The sequence below is a fragment of the Aegilops tauschii genome, chromosome 7 (genome assembly GCF_002575655.3).
Source record: "Aegilops tauschii subsp. strangulata cultivar AL8/78 chromosome 7, Aet v6.0, whole genome shotgun sequence".
NCBI lineage: Eukaryota > Viridiplantae > Streptophyta > Magnoliopsida > Poales > Poaceae > Aegilops > Aegilops tauschii.
In genome coordinates, this window is record NC_053041.3 from 49,523,705 (window position 1) to 49,537,403 (window position 13,699).

Here is a 13,699-nt window from a genome sequence, read left to right on the forward strand (position 1 = left end):
GCAGATAGTCTCTGACCCGACAGATAGTTGTAAGCCGGCAGATAGTCTTTAACCCGGCGGAAAGTTGTAAGCCGGCAGATATTCTCTGACGCGGCAGACAGTTGTAAACCGACAGATAGTCTTTAACCCGGCGGACAGTTGTAACCGACAGATAGTTATAACCCAACAGATGGTTACAACCTGGCAGACAGTTATAACCCGGCAGACAGAGCCGCCTGGGGTTAATAAGCCCGAGATGTTAAGAAGCCCAAGACGTTAAGAATCCCATGGGGAGAAGCCCATGATGAGAAGTCAAAATAGTTTAAGTCTTAATCCGGCTAGGACTCAATATGTAACCTGCCCCTTCAACTTATATAAGGAGGGGCAGGGCACCCGGAGAGGGGAGATAATCTTGAAAGGCTAGACACAATTAGAGGAGAGCCGGTTTATGCGGCTACTCCCTGATGAGCATAACGAGACCTAGCCACAAACAGCATGTAGGGCTATTACCGGATGATGTTTCCCGGGGCCCGAAGCGGTCTAAATCCTTGTCTTGTGTATTAATCCGCCTCGCGTCTCACATCCCGATCAAGCCCTCTCAAGCTACCACATAGGTGCGTTGGCCTCACGACAAAGTCCTCACACTAGGACATCTGCCGTGACAAATCCACGACAGTTGGCGCCCACCATGGGGCCCGCGCACGGGGGTGATGAGTTCTTGGAGGGATCTCTTCTACGGATCGAGAAGCTCGCGATTGGCTAGTTGAAGAAGACTTGATTTGGAAGGATCCGCATCAGTTTTTGAGTTCATCAGTTCAGATTCGATCTGGGAGATTTTAGTTCTACTGAGGTCAGGGTTGCGCTCTGTCCACCGTCATCGTGTAGTTGATTTAGTTATTCCCGGGCTGCCGTTCTGCTGAGCCGCCGTGCACCGGGTCACGTCATCCTGTATCAAGCACCCGCGTGAGTTGCACAAAAGGAAGTCCCGAGGCGGATCTGAAAAGAAATCGATAAAAAAGAAAAAAAGGAAAGAAGAAAAAAAACAGCCCACGATTCGAAAGTGGATTCCGCCATCGAGCCGCCGTTGCTCCGCCGGTCGTTCACCCCTGCGGTTGGCTTTTGCCGCCGTCGCCGTGTCGCCAGGACCAGCCCGCCTTCGCGTCCGCGAGTCGCCTCTGGCCTGAGCCGTCGGCTTCTTCTGAATCGGCTCTGGCCCGAGTCGCTGTCCGCCCCACTGTTGTTTTGAGACGCCCCCGCTCATCGATGCTCTGAGCCGCCGTGGTTTCGCCGACTCGACCTTGCCGCGAGCCGCTCCGATGTCGACTCGCCACTCTGACCTCGCTTCGCCACGGCGACCCTCTGCGCCGCCTTAAGTCGCGCTCAACCTTCCCCTCACCGGCGGACTCCGCCCTTCGTCCCACCGGATCGTGCTCACCGGCCCGCATCTGTGCTGCGACCCGCCCTGCGTCTTCTTGCTGAGGGCCTCCGCAGCGCGGCCATGCTGAGCCGCCGGTTTCTCTGAGCCGCCTCCATCTCCGGGCTGCCACGACGACCCGCCTCCACTGCTGCGGCCGATGGCCACACCTTGAGCCAGCCGTGTTCGGAGCCGCCGGCTACCTCGACGCCCTCCGTCCTATGGTCGTGCCGTGAGCCGCCCACATCCATGGTCTCACCTCCGCCTCGCCACGCGTCGACCCTGCTGCGAGCCGGTGCTGTCCGTGAGCCGCCCGCCACCGCCGCGAGTCGCCCTCCCCGAGGCTGCCGCGTTGCTTTGCTGGGGGTTAGCCTCCCCCGCCGCCGTCGCACTGTGGCTGCTCTTCCCTGCGCCGCCTCGAGCCGCTATGCCGCCTCGCATCGCCAGTCCGCCGGTGCCTCTCCGCTCTCACGCGGTCCTCAGGAACTTTTCAAGCGGGCCCAACTCTGCCACCGTAGCGCGTGTTGAGCCGCCCGGATGCCTTCGCTATCGCGAGTCACGCTTCCCGCATCAACACCCTCGCTTCAACTGCAGTGATCCGATTGACATACGAGTGCCCCCGTGTCGCCCCCCGCTAGGGTGGCTCGGGCGGAACCCTACCCCCACCGCCGCGGGGCTCCCAACCCCTCCCTCCCCTCCCCTCCGCCGCCGTTGGAGGAGGCCGCCGGGCAAAGCCCGAGTGGTTGACGGCGGCGGCGGAGGCCCCCTTCCCTCCCGCGTTCCTTTGGGTGAGGCAGGTCACCCGGGGCGCAGGGGCCCTCCTCCCTGATCTGAGCCGTCGTCGCGGCGGCGCAGCCGATCTGAGTCCGCCGACGGCGCCTTGGCGGCATGGTGATGGGAGGAGGCGGCGGAGCGGCGGGCTTCGTGGAAGATCTGGTGGTGCCGGCTGCTCGGTGGGCGTGCTTGGTCATGGCTGCGTAGGTCGCAGTGGCCGGCGGCTTGGCCGGTCGGCGGCAGCGGAACATGGCCGGTGGCAGCGGCGATGTTCTGTCTGGATTCCGGGGCGGCGGCCCTGGAGGGTGGCAGCTGGTGAAGCTAGGGCTTCCCGCGGCGGCATGGCGTGGTGTCCCTGTCCAAGGCGGATCTGTGACGGCGATCTGCTATGGATTGATTCGGATCAGAGAGGGTGACGAGCGCGCGGGATCCATCTCGGTGGCTCTCACGGCTTGGCGAGGCGGGGTGGGAGCCCTCCTCCTAGGCTCCAGTGGTGGCACACTCAGGCTGTGGCCGGTGCGCCAGGGCTCCTACGGTGGCACTGTTGTCGCGGTTGGTCGCCAGATCTAGGCGGCTGGATCTGGGGCTTTGAAGGCGGTCGAGACGGTGCACATGTTATCGGGTGGATTTCTTGGGACGGATCCGGGTGAAAACCTGGTTTTCGGTCGATGGCCGGAGCCGGTGATGACGATGCCCTTATCATCGTTTCCTTCATGAAGGCATCATCGAGGTGAAGCTCCCAACTCCACTCAATACCTCCGGGGGAAACCCTAGATCAGCTAATCGGATGCTGGCGGCAAGCACGTGTCGTTACCCCCTTGGGGGCGGCATTCTTGGAGGTGCACTCGGCTTCGCGAGACCAGCGGACGGCATCTTTGGTGGAGCGGTGCTTCATCCTACACATTGATGGCGACGGATCTCGGCGGCGTGGCGCAGTGCAGATTCGGAGTTCGATGTGCGAGGATGGACTCGCGCAGGAGGACGACGCTGTCTGGCGTCGTGGTGGCGTCGATGGCAGAGAGACCTGGCACGGTAGATGCAACAGTACAGCTCTGAAGATGGATTGGTGGCAGGTTGCTGCGGCGGCCTCATACCCGGCAGGCGTCCTGGTTGAGGAGTGCGCCGGACTGGTAGGTGCCCCATACCTGGCAGGCGTCCTGGTTGGGACCTCAGGTCTTAAATGTTTAGGTTTGGCTGCGATGTCTGTTTGGTATTAGGCCCAGGCTATCAGCGCCCCTTCATCAACTGGATAGGAGTAGCGACAGTTGTTGCTTAGACGGTGGCTTTAGTCTTACTGTTGTATCACTTTGTAAGGTCTTGTGAGAATAATTAATAAAGTGGCCGCATGCATCGCCCAGATGCAGAGGCTGGGGGTCCTTCTCCATTTTTAAATAATAATAATCTCTACTCCTAATGGAGCAGTTGGTAGTCTCCGTCGGTCAATTTTCGTCCCACCTCACCCGATTTTTTTGGTACCTATTTTGGTACCTCCTCCCACCTCACGCTGACCCCCACTAACCGAAAAAACCACGTACCAATTCCTCCACCAGCCCCCGCGCTCGAAAAAATCTACGACGATTAACCAGCGATAAAAAACCTATGAAAAATAACCAGCAAAAAAACCCCGCACGTACGAGCGACGTCACATGCCCTCGACTGCACGCCCTACTATGCCCGACTCACTGCCCTCGTTCGTGGCCGCCCTCCATCCCTTCGCCGCCGCCGCTCCATCCCTTTGCCGCCGCAACGTGCCGGATCTTGCCTCAGCCGCCGCCTCTCCGCCGTGAAAGAGAGGGCTCCCGATCTCCGCCGGAGTCGACCAACGGCGCGACGCGCCACCAGATCGGCGACGCGCCGGGATCGCCTCTCCGCCTCGGCGCTTGCGCTTCCAGATCGAAGCCCACGACGGCGGCGTTCCCAGATTGGTGACGCGCCACCATACGTCACGGCTGACAGCCGTGTCCTCGTCAAGGAAGTGTCGCTTCGAGGTGGCGGCAACCAAGGCCTCCCGGATCCCCGCCTCCTTCCTCACATCTCCGGCGGCGATAGCGACAAATTCCGACACCATGAGGCCACCGGCACGAGGAGGTAATCACCCGTCTCCTTACGCGCTGCCTTATTCTTCTTCCTCACATCCCCGATCTCACTCGCGGGCGCTGTTACGCTTCACGCAGGATGCGGCGGGAGGGGTTTTGGCGGCAGGAGCGACGGCGGCGACCGCGGGGGCAGGGGCTTCGGCGGGAGAAGCGATGGCGGTGGCCGCAGCGGCAGGGGTGGCCGGGGAGGCAGGACGCCCAGGGGCCGTGGTCGTGGCGGCGGGGGAAGGGGAGGGCCCGGCATGAAGGGCGGGAGCAAGGTGATCGTGGCGCCGCACAAGCACGACGGCGTCTTCATCACCAAGGCCAAGGAGGACCCGCTCTGCACCAAGAACATGGTCGCCGGGTAGTCCGTCTACGGCGAGAAGAGCGTCTCCGTCCAGGTCTGTGCTCACTGCCCCGCTCTTACTTATGGCACCATATCATGCTCCTCCGTCTGCCACGTGGGGAATAGCAGTCTCTTTATCTGTGTTTCAGAGTCAAGGGATTTGTTTCACACCATATCTCTGTCATGCAATGGCTTCTTATCAACAGAGGACAAAGTTATTTTACAGGTTTGAAGCTTATCTTGCTGGGGGATGTGAGAGATTTTCTACACAAAAGGGCACCTAAAGATGTTGAACTGCTCCGTACTGCAAGGCTCATGCACGTTTTGGCTCATGCAGATATCACATGTGTTTCTTCCTCAGATGCCATTGTTCCATTGAACTGATTGTTTGCAGCCTGATTGTCTGCAAATTCTGTAAATTCTCACATGTGTTGAACTGATTGTTTGCAGACTAAAAATTTGTTTTTAAATTATGTTCATCAAGTGATTCCAATGTGCCATGATAAGATGCGCAACTCAACATTTGAGGTTTCTTACTCATAGGATTATCTCATCTTGAATTCTGGTTCTTAGAGTTTTTGTTTCCAACCCTTATTTGCTTGTCTTGTCTTTTGTTCTTACGGGTTTCAATCTTCATCACACATCTTCTGTAGGAAATCTTGTACTTAAAATGTAGAAAATGTCCCTAACTTTGTTGTAATGCTTGTATGGCAGCCTATTCTGTAATCTGTTCAATTAGAGAGTTTATGATCTTGTGAATGAAGCAGGGATCTGAGAAAAAAAGGTAATAGTACTTTACTTCCCAGGCAGATTTGACATATCCTCGTTTACTTCCCTCTTCTCTTCTGACTAACTCCTTAAATCATCAACATGTGTGTACAGTTATTCCTGCCCATGTTTATGTCAAGGAGCATCACCGTATGTGTTCAAGGAATGCCATTGATTGTATTATCATTATTATCTGTCACAAATTTGGATTCTGAATTCTTTCAGAATTCGATTATCTTGGATTGAGACCTGCTGCACTGAGCGTAAGTAGATTTAAGGAGATCGATATTGAAAATAGTTGGCTTCATTATGCAATTGACTGAAAACAACTGTACTTTCACCTCGAGTTACTAAAATGATGCTCCTTCATTAGAATTCTATCATGTTATCTCACCTTTTGGTCAGAAAAATGAAAAAAAGTGCATGTTCGGTATTTAGTTTGACACCTATTTGTTTTCTTTCCAGCTTCATCATGTGCTTCCGCAATAGGTATCTGTTGGAAATATGCCCTAGAGGCAATAATAAATAGTTATTATTATATTTCTTTGTTCATGGTAATTGTCTATTGTTCATGCTATAATTGTATTGTCCAGAAATCGTAATACATGTGTGAATACATAGACCACAACGTGTCCCTAGTAAGCCTCTAGTTAACTAGCTCGTTGATCAACAGATAGTCATGGTTTCCTGACTATGGACATTGGATGTCATTGATAACGGGATCACATCATTAGGAGAATGATGTGATGGACAAGACCCAATCCTAAGCATAGCATAAAAGATCGTGTAGTTTCGTTTGCTAGAGCTTTTCCAATGTCAAGTATCTTTTCCTTAGACCATGAGATCGTGCAACTCCCGGATACCGTAGGAGTACTTTGGGTGTGCCAAACGTCACAACGTAACTGGGTGACTATAAAGGTGCACTTCGGGTATCTCCGAAAGTGTCTGTTGGGTTGGCACGGATCGAGACTGGGATTTGTCACTCTGTGTGACGGAGAGGTATCTCTGGGCCCACTCGGTAATGCATCATCATAATGAGCTCAATGTGACTAAGGCGTTAGTCACGGGATCATGCATTGCGGTACGAGTAAAGAGACTTGCCGGTAACGAGATTGAACAAGGTATTGGGATACCAACGATCGAATCTCGGGTAAGTAACATACCGATTGACAAAGGGAATTGTATACGGGATTGACTGAATCCTCGACATCGTGGTTCATCCGATGAGATCATCGTGGAACATGTGGGAGCCAACATGGGTATCCAGATCCCGCTGTTGGTTATTGACCGGAGAGGCGTCTCGGTCATGTCTGCATGTCTCCCGAACCCGTAGGGTCTACACACTTAAGGTTCGGTGACGCTAGGGTTGTAGAGATATGTGTATGCGGAAACCCGAAAGTTGTTCGGAGTCCCGGATGAGATCCCGGACGTCACGAGGAGTTCCAGAATGGTCCGGAGGTGAAGAATTATATATAGGAAGTCCAGTTTCGGCCACCAGGAAAGTTTCGGGGGTTATCGGTATTGTACCGGGACCACCGGAAGGGTCCCGGGGGTCCACCGGGTGGGGCCACCTGTCCCGGAGGGCCCCATGGGCTGAAGTGAGGAGGGAACCAGCCTATAGTGGGCTGGGGCGCCCCCCATGGGCCTCCCCCTGCGCCTAGGGTTGGAAACCCTAGGGTGGGGGGGGGGGCGCCCCACCTGACTTGGGGGGTAAGTTACCCCCCTTGGCCGCCGCCCCCACCCTAGATGGGACTTGGCCGGCGCCCCCCCCCCTCCCAGGGGGCCTATATAAAGGGGGGGGAGGGAGGGCAGTAGCATTACAGCCTTGGGCGCCTCCCTCCTCCCCTGCTACACCTCTCTCTCTCGCAGAAGCTCGGCGAAGCCCTGTCGAGACCCGCTACATCCACCACCACGCCGTCGTGCTGCTGGATCTCCATCAACCTTTCCTTCCCCCTTGCTGGATCAAGAAGGAGGAGACGTCGCTGCACCGTACGTGTGTTGAACGCGGAGGTGCCGTCCGTTCGGCACTCGGTCATCGGTGATTTGGATCACGGCGAGTACGACTCCGTCATCCACGTTCATTGGAACGCTTACGCTCGCGATCTACAAAGGTATGTAGATGCACTCCCTTCCCCTCGTTGCTAGTATACTCCATAGATGCATCTTGGTGAGCGTAGGAAAATTTTAAAATTATGCTACGATTCCCAACAGTATCTTCAACCTCGATTTGATCATACACTTTTCTCTCTTATTGTTAAAATCATCGCCACTAATGTTTTCAACTGTCATCTTTCAAGTTGCAAATTCTTGATGAATTCAAATTGTATGCAGCCCTGCCATCTACAATTTGGCAGTCAGATGGTGATCTGAAACTTAAAATGGAGAAAATGGCCATGAGCTCTAATAAATATGAGGTTTTCTATAACAACATACCTCAGGTATAGACATATAGTCCTCTTCATGTTTCCCAGATCCACGCTGATTCGTTAATTTAGTCCAACAGTTTGTGTATGTGTACTATGATCAATCTAGAATACTTTTATGAGTTGGAAAGAAGGCCAATAAGGTGGTTGTATAACCAACAAGCTCTACTTGATTGGGATATTCTTCCAAGACCATTGACTTAGATTCTGATAGTTACTCCTTAGGAAAATTATGAGTGTCAGAATGGTCGCTCTGTCATGCCCCTGCTGTTGCTTCTTGCCGGTGCATGCTGCTGCTGCTACTTCTGGCCGGCCCGTACTACTGATGTTGTTCGTGGTCGCCCTCCTGTGTGCTCGTGTTGCTGCTGCTTACTGTGCTCCTGTGTCGTACTCGTGCAGCTGCAGCGAAAAGACAACAGAGCCATGGGTGCCGAGGGCGGGCACTGGTGGTCGGCAGAAGGCGCTGTGGAGGTGCTCGCTGCTGCCCGGCTCTACTTGCACGCCACCAGGTTCAGAACTGGCATGGACCTGGGCGCCGCCGCCTTTGCAGCTGCTCCCCGCTGCTCAGCTGCTCCCCGTGTACATAATTTATTTTGTAGAGGAAGAATATGGTAACTTAAACAATATTACATGTGATGCCATGTCACTGCAGTGAAGCATTCTTTTTGACTAGCAGTGAATAGAGTTACAGTTAGTGAATAGGGTTACAGTTTGTGAACTGAGATGTTTGTGTAGTTGCTGCACTTTTATAACTACTTGTGATTAGTTGCGGATGCAATGATGTTTAGCTGATGTGGAATATTTTTGACTAGAATCCTTGATTGTGTAGTTGTTGCATTTTTTTAAATTGATTTATTCATGCTTCATACACACTGGAGACAATTTCATCTAAGGAAAATCAAGTTCTGATTTGAAAAATAATAATTAAGTTCTTGGCACAATTAACATTGGATGACCTGCCTTGCTATATCTGTTAGTTAGGCTGGATGGAGTAGGATTAGTTAGTGGATCAAACCCCGGATTATATGTCCCCTTTTATTGTGTACTATAGTTTGAGAGTTTTCTCCAGAACTGATGCTATAACTTCATAAACTACAGTTACATGTATATCCGAGTCTGAATCAGATAAGTAACAGTGCTCATGTGTATTTATGTATCAGGATTCACATTTCCTTTAATAGTTACTGAAGTTTGTTTTATGGTAGGAAAACACATACTCTAAAGCAGTAAAACGTTTCGAGTTCGATGGTCAGTTTGGACAATACAATTTGGATTCTTTTGGAGACTGGGAACAACTTTCAAGCTACTTGTCACAAAGTTTCATTGAACGCCTTGGTAAGTTTGATGCATTCTTCATTTTTCTCTTACCCTTAACAGTTACAGAGAAGCCTGTATTTAAAACATTTTTTTATAGAACCAACTAATGAACTATTGGTTATGTGTGTTTGATTTGTACAGAGCCAACTGGTGGAGAAATTACAATTGCATTGGAGACATCATGGTTGGATAGAGCTCCCCAAACAGATATGGAGAGATGATTGATAGAACAACTTAGAGAAGACAAATTTGCAAAGAAAGGGCTTGTACAGCCCGAGAGGAGAGGATGCTATTACACAACTATCCCCGCTTCGGTTAAGCACAGAAACATTTCTGCGGATGAGGCAGGTGTGGAGGTCGCAGAGGAGGATGGGGACGTGCTCACGAAGCCCTAGAGAAACATGAGCTCATGGGTGCCGACCTCCATCACCCCCCTGATGCTATGCAGAGTGAAGGCGAAGAGCTAGCGGGGAGGACACCAACTGCCTCTTCGTAAATTTACTCCGCGTCATCGTTCATGTGGACGAGGCCGGAAGAACCGAAGGCGTTGGCGGAATTTGAGGAGGACGAGATGACAGGGATGATGATGGCATCATTGTTGTTTGTAATTGAGAGCATCACGGTGGTGGGTACTGCGTGTGGGGGAGGAAGGAGGTGAGTCGGCTGGGTGCACTCCTACTGGTGCTATCGATGGCGGCACTATGCTTCAGCCTTGTAGCGGCAATGTTGGAGGCAACGAATGGTAGTGTGCTATTGCTGGCATGGTTTAGATTCTGCCAGCCACTGGGTGCACAACTAGGCGACATTCTTGGAAGGGATGTGCTACATGCCCGACTGTGATGGCGATCGCGTCTACTACGTATGTTTCATCACTGCAGCGGTTCGAGCACATTGACCGATTCAACCCCAATGATCACTATGCCAAGTCCAACCTCGTCTTCTTCATACTTGTGTGCCCTTTAGGGTCCCATGTATGTCTAGCACGAGTTGCATATAGGTTCAGTCAGCCTGCAGCGTGCCTACGTGCACCAGTGTTGGATTGGAGGAAGAAGGTCAAGTTGTTCGAGAAAGCCCAACCATGGGGAACAAGACACATAAGGAGAGTGACCAATGAGAGGATGACCATAACCATTTTGGTGACAAAAATTATTTGGAGTTGATGCTTTCTTTTCTTCTCTATGCACAGAGTGTTTACTTTCTTGAGCTATAGTTTTGGATTGTCAGTATTTGACCCATGTTAAGGCAAAAAAAAAATTGTCCCATGTTTTTGAATACCCATAGATGAGCCCAGGCTCATCTGCACCCGTGTTGAAGAGAAAAAACAAAACAAATACTTGAAAAAAATGACTTATTGCATGGTAGATAGTTAGGTGCGTGAGGTCCACTTCAATTTTCAGATCATTTGGACATCTGAGTAGATCTCGGCAAAAAAGACAAATTTGGGTCTGTAAAAAAGTTTACTGTTCAGATACTGTTCTGGCCCTATTTTATCTTTTTTACTGAGAGCTACTAGATGTCTAAATTATCTAGAAGTTGGAGCGGACCTCACGCACTAAAGTATCTACCATGCAAAAAATGGGATCTTTTTGAATTTGTTATGATTTGTTTCTTGACCGGGTGCAGATGAGTCTGAGCATCAAACCACTGCACTTCCATGTTTCTTGCTATATCATATCAAGCAAAATTCATGGTATCTACAAGTATATCATATATTTTTATGTTGATGAAATCATAACTTTTGAAGGTGTAGATCAGTAGAGGACTTCTTGAAAAGGTTGATCATTACTCCCATTCACTTTACAATTTCTGTCATAAGACGCATGCTTCACTTTTCAGTTTGACCCCCTACAAAATATTGTAGGGTGAATAAATTCACCCCCTAAAATAATATTGTAGGGTGAATAAATTCCAAAAAGTATGTGGCACAATCACTGGAATTATGGTGTTATGAGGTAGAAGATTTAAAAAACACGTCAATTAAGAATTATACATATTTATACCTCTAACAGGGAAGCATGTACTCCCTCCATTCTATAATGTAGTGCATATAAATTTTCTAAAAAGTCAAACTTTACAAACTTTGACCAAATTTATAGAGAAAACTATTTATATCTACGATATCAAATATATACAATATAAAAGTACATCTTGTGATGTATCTAAGGATATGTATTTGGTATTCTACATGTATATGTTTTTCTCTATAAAATTGGTCAAAGTTTGTAAAGCTTGACTTCTCAAAAAATCTATATGCGCTACATTGTGGAACGGAGGGAGTATTATATTTGTGCTGCTAAGATTCGGTTTTCCTATCCCCGCAAAAAAAATATTGGAGAGATCTAGAATGATGTATTCATTTGTTTTATCTTTATGGATATCAACATCATTATAGTTCTTTCAAAATAATGCATTTGTATGTAAATTTTGAAAAGCCCGTAGCAACGCACGCACATTTAGCTAGTAATAATAATAAACTGCAGTGATCCCACTGTCTCCAAGTCACCGGGAAGGCCACCGCCTCGGGTTAGCTGCGTGTTGAGCCGCGAGCCGCCGACCTCTGCGCCGAGTCGGCCGGCCGCTGCCATGATTTGCCTTGTCAACAGCGAGCTGCCTGGTTGCCGCCGAGACCCACCCTGGTTCCATCAAGCTGCCATGGTCCGGTCCGTCTGAAAGAACCACCAAACTATGGACTGGCCTGCACGATCAGATGACCCGGAAATAGACGGCCTTCGTCGCATCGTCGGCTCACCTTTAAGTCGCCGAACACCATCATCTTCTGCTATTCTGTTTCTCTAGCATGTCAAGTCTTGATCTATAAAATCGCCAAAAGTCAGTTGGAGTCTCCGATTCGTTCAGCATCGAAGAAGTAATTTGCAGTTGTTCAGAAGTTGAAAATCTGGCTGCTAGTTTGACAGAGTCTGACGCACAAAAAAAAAAGTAAATACAAGAAGAGGCTGCGACTCGGAGGAGTACTCAGGCGGCGGCTGGACAGTGCTTTTGGTCTGCGCCTTGAGCCGGTCCTTTGCCGCAGCTGACCTGCGCCCTGGCCTGTGAGCCGCCGCGCCTCGCACTGCTGTGAACCGCCCTCGCCGCGGTCGACATTGTTCCACCTCTGCGCTACGCCGACCCGCCGGCTCGGCCTCCGCTGCCCTTGGAGCCGCCGTGGTAGTACTAAGTCGCCCCTGCCGGGCGTTGAGCCACCGGGGCCAGCCGCCGTTCTGCCACTGCTCCAGCACGGGTCTCACGGCCGACCCTGCCGCGGCCGGCCTTGAGCCGCCGCAGTTAAGCCGGCTACGGCCTCAACCCATCTGCCGCGAGCCGCCCCCTTTTCGCTGGCGCTCTCTAAGCCCGTCCTTCGCTCGCCACAAAAAAGAGAGAGAGGAGGAGTTGACCCGGTGGGATAGAGCCAGAGTAAAAAAAAAGATGTCTACATCGCCCTCGTTGGCATCTGCAGCGGGCTACCTCACCCGGCGCGTGACCCGCCCACGCCAATTCTGCCGTGTCTCGTTCCACCTCGCCGAGCCGCCTCTACCTCTGTAAGCTGTTGCATTAACGCGCCGGTTACTCCCGTGTGCTCTTTTATCACAGAAGAGCAGATAAGACTGATTGAAGGTAAGGTAGAAGGCTGGCTGCGAAAAGGTAGTTTTCTGTTGACAATAGATGGGCCGTACCATAACCAAGTTATCTACGGACGCTATATATGGATCATCCGTTGTCCGGACGAGTCAGGTGATATCCATCCAGTATATTTTTTACCACATATTAATTTCTTTAAAAGAGCGATTACTCTGGCTTGCAAATTCTTTAATGCATGACAAGTTGTCTACTGCAAAGGAGACTGTTATGTCACGGAGTTTGTTGAATGACTCGTACCGGGAGTATATAGCAAATATTGCAAGGATCATCCACTCGCTTCAAGCTTCTGGTTTACATCAATTTCAGTGTTCCGCTGTTCAAATTATCTGGCGGCTTATGCCATGTGCAAGAATGAAGAATCTCAAGCCAACTCCTCGAGTCGTCCTGAGACTCGGGGGCTACAATGACATGACTCAGCAAATCTTGCCAGTTTTAGCAGATTCAAGAATCCCGGGTCATTGGAGGGAAAATAACCCGGTCCCGGAGGCTACTGCCACATTGCTGAAAATGCAAAAGGTTGTCAGACAATTTCCGGCTTAAAAAGTGCCTGGCAATCCAAAAAGTTCTGGTTCGATAGACGGATTCCGGGTTATCAGAAAAGATTCCAGCTTAAGGGAAATTTCTCTCCCAAAATGTTTTGAGCTCTCAACATCCGGTTCAAAAAGAATTCATCCCTCGTAAGTTTGAGTTCTCAAAAATAATAATTAAATATTGCCAAAGAGAACTTGCTGCCATGATGCGCGGTTCAAACATTGGTATCCTGCCTCATGGGCTTACCTTATTATGGTCACTTGGGGGCTTCCTGCTCATCGAGCATAGCTATGACTAACCTTTTGATCCGGCTTGTACGCCATGATTACAAAATACTTGGGGGCTTCTTGCTCATTGAGCATAGCTATGATTACCCTATTGATCCGGCTTGTACGCCTGGAATGAAATATTACTTGGAGGCTCTTTGTTCAAC

General features: G+C 50.6%; 1 long non-coding RNA gene across 2 annotated transcripts; it reads left to right on the plus strand.

Annotated features, from left to right (window-relative positions):
• Positions 1-3,819: 3,819 nt before the first annotated feature.
• On the plus strand, positions 3,820-8,344 carry LOC109760701 (uncharacterized). 2 transcript variants are annotated; one of them, XR_012189194.1, is made up of 5 exons: positions 3,831-4,255; positions 4,342-4,646; positions 5,306-5,622; positions 7,691-7,797; positions 8,182-8,344. It is a non-coding gene; the product is annotated as an uncharacterized lncRNA (long non-coding RNA). The 2 variants fall into 2 exon arrangements; XR_005761696.3 differs by lacking the exons at positions 5,306-5,622; positions 7,691-7,797; positions 8,182-8,344 and adding an exon at positions 4,818-5,262 and having other exon boundaries at positions 3,820-4,255.
• Positions 8,345-13,699: the final 5,355 nt, after the last annotated feature.